The sequence below is a fragment of the Phascolarctos cinereus genome, unplaced genomic scaffold (genome assembly GCF_003287225.1).
Source record: "Phascolarctos cinereus isolate Bilbo 61053 unplaced genomic scaffold, phaCin_HiC Scaffold_8;HRSCAF=390, whole genome shotgun sequence".
Taxonomy (NCBI): Eukaryota; Metazoa; Chordata; class Mammalia; order Diprotodontia; family Phascolarctidae; genus Phascolarctos; species Phascolarctos cinereus.
This window is the reverse complement of record NW_027556291.1, coordinates 68,064,899-68,075,447: the sequence shown is the minus strand read 5'-3', so window position 1 is coordinate 68,075,447 and position 10,549 is coordinate 68,064,899. Positions and strand designations below refer to the sequence as shown.

Here is a 10,549-nt window from a genome sequence, read left to right as displayed (position 1 = left end):
CCCCTGCAAACATTTTTTTTAATTTTTAATTTTTTCATTTTAAACAAATACTAAAACTTAAACACATAATAAGAAAAGAAAAAGAAACATTATAAACTTAAATATAAAATAAGAAAACAAAATGTCATGTGCACAGCAGAATGTAGGAGAGGATTCAGAATATGTAGCAAAATATTTCCATTTCAAGAAAGCCTATATAATAAATAACACATTGTGTTCAGAGCCGTCCATCTTTTCTTTGCTTCCTTGTAGGTTTTCTTTTGTTCTCTGCTGTGCACTTTTTACTTTGTTCTTTTTCCTCCCTTCCTTCCCCCTTCCCCCAGGCTACAATTAAGTGTGGATATTGATATATACATACACATATACATATACACAATACATACATATATACATACATAAACATATATTTTCTGTAAAAAATTCTACTCCTAATCTTTGTTTTTATGTTTGTGCGTATTTCTTTTTTCCTATCTCTCCTAACTCTCTACTTTGCTTCTATCCACTACCTTGCCCGACTACTTAACCTACCCCCACCCCGGATTCCTCCTTTATCCTCCCCTTTCCATAAATCAAATCACTTTTGTACACCCCTTTGACCTATTCCCTCACCCTCCCCTCTAAAGATCCCTCCCTTATCCTCCCATCCCCACTGATCTAAACACTCTTCTATAGCCCCCTTTTAAACTATTCCCTCACCCTCCCCTCTAAAGATCCCTTCTTTATCTTCTCCCCACTTCCTATCCCCTTAGAGTTTTATTTCCTTTTAAATTTAGAAGACTTTTCTACTCGTCTAAACGTATATGCATTTTTCCTTCTTGATCCCATTCCCGAGGAAAGTAGGTTTCCAGAACTAACAGCCTCCCTCCCCCATCTAATTCCTCTGTATTTGTTCTTCCTCCCACACTTCATTTGTATGAGATAATTACTCTTTTAGCTGTTCATGAATGGTTTTACTTTTTGAAGTCATATTATTCTCAGGTCTGCCCCAATCTTTCTTAAAAGCTACCTAATTACTAGTAACAATCTTAGACATAGGTTTCACATTTTACATACATAAAAGATAAACAGTCTGTCCTTATTACCCTTGTAATTGATCATTGGTATGTACCTTATATTTCTCTTGGCTCTTGTATGTTAAATCTTCTATTAAGTTCAGGTTTTGTTTTTTTTTTTTAAACAAAGTCCTGAAAGTCTGACAGCTCATTAAATGTCTATTTCTTTTTCATTCATAATGATGCTTAGCTTTGCTAGGTATGACATTTTCGACCACAACCACAGTTCTTTTGCTCTTCAATATACAGTGTAGCAAGAGCTGTGATCTTTCAGTGTCACCACTGCTAGGTCTTGTGTGATTCTAATTGTGGCACCGTCATATATAAATTATTTTTTTCTTGCTGCTCATAATATTTTGTCCTTGAGCTGTGGGTTTTGAAATTTAACTGTAATTATTCCTGTGAGTTTTCCTCCTAGGATCTCTTTCAGGCAGTGATCAGTGGATTTTTTCTATTTCTACTTTCTCCCCTTGTTCTAATACTTCAGGACAATTTTCTTTAATTATTTCTTGTATTATTGTATCAAGATTCTTTTTTAGAGCATAGCTTTTAGGTGGTCCAATTATTCTTATGTTTTCTCTTCTTGATCTGTTTTCCAGAGCAGTTATTTTTCTTATGTGATATTTCACATTCTCTTCTATTTTTTTAATTCTTTATTTTCTTTTAAAATTTCTTGATCTCTTATAACTTCAATGGCTTCCCCTTGCCGAATTCTGATTTTCAAGGAGTCATTTTCTTCCTTAAGATTCTGGATCTCCTTTTCTAGCTGGCTGACTTTCTTTTCATAATCTTCTTGTTTTTCTTGGATTGTTCTTATTTTTATTTTTAATTTTTCCCGAATCTCTCTCATTTGATTTTTTAAAATCATTTTTAAAGTTTTTCAATGAATTCTTTTTGGGCAGGTGACCATCTAACATTACTCTTTGGGGTAGAAGAGGGTTTCTTTGCTTCAATATCTTCCTCTGAAGATGAACCCCGGTCTTCTTTATTCCCATAAAAGCTCTCTGGTTGATTCTTTCTCCTTTGCCCATGCATTTTTTGTTATAGTTTAGTTTTTATAATCAGCTCCAGTCCTGGGGTTCTCCCCTCTGACCTTGAACTCAAATCCAGACCTCCAGCCTCCTGTAAGTGCCCACAGCCAGCAGCATCCTGCCCTACTGTGTGAGCACTCACCGGGCAGGCATATGATGGTTCCTTCTCGCCCCCACCTCTTCTCCACAGCACAGCCAGGTCTGGCATTCCTCGTCAGCAGAGGTCCCCAGCTCAGACACCCAACTCCCTTCACTGTCCCAGGGGTACAAGTTCCTGTTGCTGGGGCCCAGGCAGCCTCCCAAACCAGCTAACCCCAGGGCTTACCACTTGTGGTTTAGGTGGTCCCTAGCCTGGAGGTGTTTAATCTTCTCTAGGACCAAACCTCATCTTGGGATTTTTCTTTAGATCTTCTCCGATTATCCCAGAAGGACCCCTGTTCTGCTCTTCTCTTATTTATTTTTACCCTCTATGTTCACCATGAGGCAATATTTTATCTCTTTTGTGGAGGAAAATCTTGAAAGCTTGAAATTTTCTGACATACTCCACTATCTACCCAGAATTCTCTCCTCCAAACAACTTTAAAATAATGCTTCAAATCAAATTTTGGAGTGGCAGAAGGGAAGAATACACACATACATACACATACATAAATACACGCAAATATTATATATGTACACACACATACATATACATACATACATATACACATTCAGTTGGGTACAGAAATCTATCTCACACAACAGGGAAGCAGGTCATTGTGGAGAAAGTTGTGAGTGAGCTAAGACAAAATTTCTAGCTCTTCCTCTGCCATCTTGAGAAAGGGACAGGGCTTAGTAACAAATTGGATACAGGGAGGGGGATGGGGAAGGTGAGAGATAGTGACAAATCCAGGATGACACCTGGGTTTTAAGCCTGAGGGACTAGGAAGATAGTGTTGCCCTTGATAGTAATAGGGAAGGTTTGAGGAATAAAGAATGAGTTCTATTTTGGGCATGTTAAGTTTAAGATACCTACTGACATCCAAGGCAGTTGGGGATGCAATATTGGGGATCAGCAGAGAGGCTGGGGCTGGATAGGTGGATGTGAATCATGAAGGGTATGATATTGATCACTAGACAGAAAATCAGAGGGCATCAGTAATAGTGGGAAGTGGGAAGAGGTCATGTAACATGTTCTCATGTAACATGTAACATGTTAATACTAGGTATAATATTGATGCTTGCATGTACCGTATGTTCTAATCCTAAGCAATGTAAACACTCCAAGTTTGGAATTGCTATTTGATTTGTATTAGTAATAATTTTAAATATTATTCATAGATTTTTCTAGATTCTGTAAGGATACCCAGAAGAAAGAAAGTGGAATATAGTGAGCATGCATTGGTTGTCTTGACATAACTGACTCTATTATTTATTAGGTTACCATTTTGTGATGAAATCTTCTTTTGTTTGTTTTTCACAGCTTCTCTTTAAATTTTAAGATTAGCATATTGTAGTATAGGCTGGAAAACAACATTTATGTTCATAAACAACTGAAAACTCCCATATAGGACAGACCACCAACAAATATTTATTTGGTTCCTACTATGTATCACATAGTACCTACAGTTATCCTTTCCATATTGCAGGGGTTAGGGGCATGGTGCCCCCTTGATCTGGAAAATCCGAGTAAAATTTTTTGGCCCTCCCTTCACATCAGAGAAGAAGTTTGAATTTTTTTTCTTTTTCTTTTATGGGGTGTTTACAGTACTATACATATATTTTATGCATTTCTGAGTTTCTAAATTTTTTCTTTGTCCTCTGCTGGCCTTAGCCTGTCATCTGTGGCTTCTGCAAAACTCCCCCCAAATTCCCATTTAATTTCTTATGTCAACCCATGATATATCAAAACCATAATGGGAAAAGTCTCAATACAGAAGGGATAACTACACTGAGGAGGAAAAGCAAGGAAGGGGGGAACTTATCTCACATAATGGTGGGTGGTACAACTAGAAGTCTATAGAAACAAGAGGTCACTTGAACGTCACTTTTATTTGAACTGATCAAAGGTAGATAGAATACACACACATATGGAGGTTAGTACAGCAATTCATTTAGATCAACAGGGAAATAGGAGAGAACAGAGCAAGGAGAGGCAGGAATACAAAAATGGGAGTCATAACTCAGGGAGCGATTAGTCATAAGTAAAACAAACCCTAAGCTCCAAGCCCGGGTTGTAACAAAGACGTATTTTAAAAAAGTAAAGAAAGGGGAGAACCCATGATTGGGGTCTGGCTAAAGAGAAGGGGGGGGAAGGGGAAGCTGACTGCATCAAGCACAGAGCATTGCTGCAGAAGGGATATCTGGTCCACGACCCTCTTCTTTGTCAAGGAGGAAAAAGCATACTAGAATAGGATGGAGGGAAATACATAATCAGTGATCATAATTACAAACGTGAATGGAGTGGCAAGAGTTTAGCAATTTGCAGATTTTCAGGATGAAAGTGCAGGCTGAAGAAATCACATTCATAACATAAATGTCATACCCTTTGCCCCAACAATCCTACTTTCACCTTCATATCTTAAGAAGGTTAATGAAAGGGGAAAAAAAAGACCCATCTGAACAAAAATATTCACAGGAGTACTATTTGAAAAAACAAAAATTGGGAGCAACCTATGTTGTTAACCAACAATTGGGGAATGGCTATATAGGTAGTTGGTGACACAAAGAACTGCACGATAAGAGATGATAAATATGAAAATGAAAAAGAAATATGGGTAGTCATTCAACTGACACAGAGTGACAGAAGCAGAGAATACAAACATTGACTTCAATTATGTAAAGGAGATATATGAAACAGTAGCATAGCTCCTAGAAAATAAACACAATGGTCACCATTGGTGCTACTTGTTCAAAGTTAATGCCCGTGTTGAAATTTTTAAAAAGCCAATTGGTAAATGAAAGAAAGGCACAACCATTCAAAATCATTTTTAAAATGTTGTTTTTGCTGAATTGTTTATAGGGTTTAGGACTCAGGGGTGGGGAACCTGTGGCCTCCAGGCCACATGTGGCCCTCTAGGTCCTCAAGTGTAGCCCTTTGACTGAATCCAAAGTTCACTGAACAACTCCCCTCTAGGTCTTCAAGTGTGGCCCTTCGACCGAATCCAAACTTCATAGAATAAATCCCCTTCATAAAAGGATTGGACTCAGTCAAAAGGCAGCACCTGAGAACCTACAAGGCCATAGGTGGCCTCAAGGCCGCATGCTCCCTGCCACAGGTGTAGGTTTTGCTGCTGTTGCTTTTATTTTATGATTGGTTTCATTTCAGAAAAAAAAATTAAATGAAGGGGCTAAAGCAGACAATGAACAAGGTCCCATCCAGTTCCAAAGTCTATGGCTGCAGAGATGGGATACTCAATACATTTTTAGAGGACATCAAACTAGGAGAGATAGTTATCAAACCAGATGACAAAGTCAGCATTCAAAAAGGTTTTGTTAAGCCAGAGTATTGGGCTGAGTTTAATCAGATGAAATTCAATAGGGATCAATGTAAAGTCTTCCAATGGGGTTCTAAAAATCATCTTCACAAGTATGGGGGAAGCATGGTTATACAGGAGTGTGCCTGAAAAAGATCTTGGGGTTTTAGTGGACTGCAAGCTCAGTAGGGACCAACAATATAAGGAAGCCCCCCCAATTTTGCATTCCAGGAATTAAAGATCTGATAATCCCTTTGCAGTCTGTGGTTAGAGCCCAGCGAGACTAGAGTGCTCTGTTCTGGGCAGCATCGATAAACTAGAGTGTCTAGAGGAACGGCAAACATGATGATGAAAGGCCTCTAATGAGGAATGAATTGAAGGATGTAGGGAAGTTTTGACTTGGGGAAGGGAGGTGGGGAGGATGCATGATTTCTGTCTTTCAGGATTTTGTAGTAGAAGGATTAGATTTATTCTACTTGGCCCTAGAGGACAAATGTAGGAGGAATAGGCAGAGGTTACAGAGAAGCAGATTTCAGCTTGAGGTCAGGAGAAGTGTCTCAAAAAATAAGAGTTATCCTGAAATGGAACAGGCCACCTCAGGGATACTGGACTCCCCTTCATTATCTCTCTTCAACCAGAAGCTAGATGACCATTTGTTGGATATATTGTAGTATGGATGCCTTTTTGGATATGGGCAGAATTAGATGCCCTCTGAGGTCCTTTCTTGTTCCAAAATTCTGGGATGTCCTCCGAGGTCCCTTCTTGTTCCAAAATTCTGGGATTCTGTAAACATCTGTGATTCTGTAAATACCAGCATAGAAGCATTGAAGGGAAAGAACTTTGTAAACCTTAATAAATGCGTGAAAGTGTTATTGAAGTCCTATAATCAATGTGAGGGCAGCTAGGTGGTGCTGCAGGGGATAGAGCACTGGGCCTGGAGTCAGGAAGACTCATCTTTCTAAGTTCAAATCTGGCCTCAGACACTTCCTAGCTGTGTGACCTTGGGCAAGTCACTTCACCCTGTTTGCCTCAGTTTCCTCATTTGTAAAATGAGCTGGAGAAGGAAATGGCAAACCACTCCAGTATGTCTGCCAAGAAAACCCCAAATGGGGTCACAAAGAGTCAGATACAGCTGAAATGATTCAACAATAATCAATATGAAATATGAAGTATTATTTTTAAAACAGGAGGGAGGGGGAAGGAAATCCCATTTGCAGAATGGCAATTTTAAAAGCCCATTTCTTGGGAAATGAATCTGGACATTGTGTTGGGTTTACATGATTCCACAGAGTATCTGAGGAATGACAGAAATACATCTGAGATTTTTAAATTAACTGTGAAAATAATCTGATTCTGCAATATACTATTCCCTTATTCTTCTCACTTCCCCATCAGTAAAATCCTAAACATTAAATGTGCACTATAGCACTATTTGGCAAGTCATTTAAATTAGAACTAAAGTGGTACCACAGTGCTGCAATAGAAGGAAGAGGTGCCAAAGAGAGCAAAATCAAAGGGAAGTAACTGGAAATACAAAAGTGGGTTTGAAAGGCACAAACATTCAAGAGAGAAAGCCTGAATAAAAATAGTCCTTAAGCAGATAAACCAGTGACAGAAGGATGAATGAGTAAAACCTCAAAGAGAGTCCTGAACATTATGAACTATTATTATCATTATTATGGACCAAAATTACCTACCGGAAAAAAATAATCCTATAGAAATCACTGCACGGCAGCAAGAAAATACCGAGTAGTTCAAAAGAGAAACAAAATGCTTATAAGAAAAAAAATTAGGAATGAAACTAGGTCAGAAGGCAGAGAGAGCAAGGAGAATTAAAACACAAACAGTAGAGTAGGAAAAAGGAATATGTGACTGAGAACCTCTTCACAGTAGCAGAGGGTCTGAGTGAGAGAATAAATGTTTATAATACAAAAATAAAGAAATAGAAGAAATTTCAGAGGAAGATAAGCCAAAGTCAACAACATCATGAGAACTCATGAATTCTATGCAAGGCAAAGCAACTGACCCTGAGGACAGGATTTCCCAAGATAACTTAAACATAAGAAATTAACAAAAAACCTTGACTATAATATTGCAGCAAATGACCCAAGAAAGCTATCTATAACTTTTGAATAGAGGCAACAAAGCACACCCACAGATTTTGGAGAGGACCTGCTTCAGAATTCACATACAGTGGCTAAATTTCACCATTTTCAATAACAAATACATCTTGTGAACAGCCAGGAAATAGACAATCAATACAATGATTAACCATGATTCCAGAGGATGCATATATGATGAAATATGCTACCCTGCCTCCTGACAGAGAGGTGATAAAGTTGAGGTGCACAATTGGACAAAGCCAATATTGGAATTTGCCTTGCTTAATGAGGTTGAGAGGAGGAAGGGGAAGGGGAGGAGAGGGGGAGAAGGAGGGGGAGGAGAAGGAGAAGGAGAAAGAGAAGGAGAAGGAGAAGGAGGAGGAGAAGAAGAAGAAGAAGAAGAAGAAGAAGAAGAAGAAGAAGAAGAAGAAGAGAAGAAGAAGAAGAAGAAGAAGAAGAAGAAGAAGAAGAAGAAGAAGAAGAAGAAGAATGGGGCAGCTAGGTGGCACAGTGGATAGGGCACCAAGCCTGGAATCAGGAGGACCTGAGTTCAAATCCAGCCTCAGATATATAACATTTACTAGCTGTGTGACTCTGGGCAAGTCACTTAACCCCAATTGCTTTGTCAAAAAAAAAAAAGGAGGAGGAGGAGGAAAAGAGAGAGAAGAAAAAGAAGAGGAGGAAGAAGAGAGAGAGAGAGAGGAAAAAGGAGAAGGAGGAGAAAGAGAGAGAGAGCACATGAGACAGAGCTGCAAATATGAAGGAATGGCAATTCAAATAACAGGATTACTCCACATTTATGAGAAATCACAGCAGAATGGAACCATATATTGCAAAAAGCAAAGGGTGCACAAGGTACAATCAAAATAACACATCCTGAAAATCTAAGCTTAATCATCAATGAAAAAAGATCGACCCAACAACAACAACAAAAGGCATTTGGGGCATTCTTGATAAAATAAACAAACAAACAAAAACACAAAGGAGAGCTGATTATTTGACTTGCAAAAACCTCAAACAATAGGAACAGAAGGGAAACAGTCCAATTATCAAGAAAACACTACCAAATAATTTTCTGTTGTTTATAACCTATTGTTAAAGGGGAAAAAAAGATTGAATTATGGGATTAAAGAAAGAGGACCCATGAAGGGGCAAAAAAGGCCCCCAAAGGTGAAAGATTTAAGGGAAATTGAAGGAATCAGGAGAAAGAAAGGAGGAAGAAATGAATGACTAGACCACTGCCCAAGTCTCTGAATTCACTGTAAGTGAATAATATATATGGAAAGAACAAAAAATGGAAATTGAGTCCTGTATAATGATAATAACCAAATATTGTCCTGAAGGCACGTGCCTTCCTCAGTTGAAGAAGTGGAGGACTATAGGTGGAGAATATAATATAAATTGTCAAACATAGTTGAGGCACTGGATAATTTTACTGAACTGCTTTTTTTCCCCTTGTTTTTAAAAATCTTTGTTACAAGGGATGACTTCTTGGGTAGGAGAAGTGGGAGGAACGAATTCAGAAATAAATGTGATAGAAAAGCAAAAAGTATCAATAAAAACAAGAAAACCTTTAAAAAAATAAATAAAAAGCAAATTTCCAGGGAGTGGTCATGGGTAATTCCTGTTGAGTACATCCTCGGGTCCTGTATTTTCCTTTCTCACAGATTATGAGGCTTGGTGGAATGGTGCCTGGATCCACAGTCATGGTTTCTGCAAAGAGAGTCACAGGGTCACACCTGCCTCTTCCCCACCCCTCAGCCTCATGGGACTTGTTTCCTTTCTTGGGAGAGATGAATTGATTTCTTTGCCGATACGGCGCTCCTGTGACTTTGAACTCCCAAACAAAGGACTCCCTTTCAAGAAGGAGGGACTGAAATAGGGAGTAAGAAGAAAATTGCAGCTTCTGAATGAAATTAGCTCAGGAAGCAAGTCTGAGGGCTAATGGCACAGATGGAATTTAAGACCCCTTAGGCATAGGACTGTTTTTTGTCCTTGTGTTTCCAAACCTAGCCCCATGCCTGGCACATAGCAGATGCTTTATAAATGTTTGTCAAATTCAAAAATAAAATTCAAGAAATGAGAATCCCTTTCCTAAAAGAAAGTTGTCAATGCTAACAGACTAGAGCAAAGGAAAAAACAATCCAGGGCCCAATTCTGGTCACTCTCTCCTATTGAGACCTACAAGTGAATGGCATCTTCCAGCTAGACAAGCAGTGAAAAGAATGAAGCGGGGCAGGGAATCAGACAGTTCTATTAGAAGAGATGATTTTATTTGTATCTGGCTGGTTTAGTTTTCAGAGACAACGCTTTTTCTCAAGACATGTTCTCCTCAGGCTCAAATGAGATCCCAGAAGAGTATGTTTCGGGGTCTCTCTGTTTACCTCTTCCCCCATTGCTCCTCAAAAGGAGTCCTAGCATAGATCCTTCCCAGAAGCCTTAGGCATGCTCCAGGACTGGGGACATTTCTAAAGTTTGCAGACTTCCAAAAAGAAGGAGTTTCTTCTCCACAGGTATCCAAAAATTTACACGTGCCAATTTTGATTCTTCAATTGCATTCAAGAGAAAACAAGGATAGGATGATAAGAGGGAAAAAAACCCAAGCACTTTTGTCATAAGAAGACTTTCTGGAAAGTATTTAGACATAGAAAATAAGGGATTGGATATAAAAGGAAAAAGGGGCATAGGACATGACTTTTCCTCTGACGCGATCATATATTGAGGAACCCAGATGGGTGGGCAAGCCGATGGCCAACGCAATGACATTTTCAATCCTCCAACCAAAGAGGTTGAAGGAAAACTTCAATAATTCTGACTTCACTCATTTGGAATTGAGGACTACTTAGTTTGGCTTGTACATTGACAAGCTCCTGGAATGTCTCTAGAATAGGGTGGCTTGGATAGAGACC

General features: G+C 38.8%; 1 protein-coding gene across 4 annotated transcripts in view; it reads right to left on the bottom strand.

Annotated features, from left to right (window-relative positions):
• Positions 1–4,095: 4,095 nt before the first annotated feature.
• Positions 4,096–10,549, bottom strand: part of MTMR8 (myotubularin related protein 8) — a 52,115-nt gene continuing 45,661 nt past the window's right edge. For 3 of the 4 annotated variants that reach the window (XM_020979643.2, XM_078147954.1, XM_078147953.1), the window contains one exon: positions 4,096–9,353. The gene's annotated coding sequence lies outside the window, so the exon portion shown is untranslated. The remainder of the gene's footprint in view (positions 9,354–10,549) is intronic. The other variant, XM_020979642.2, reaches the window with a different exon arrangement.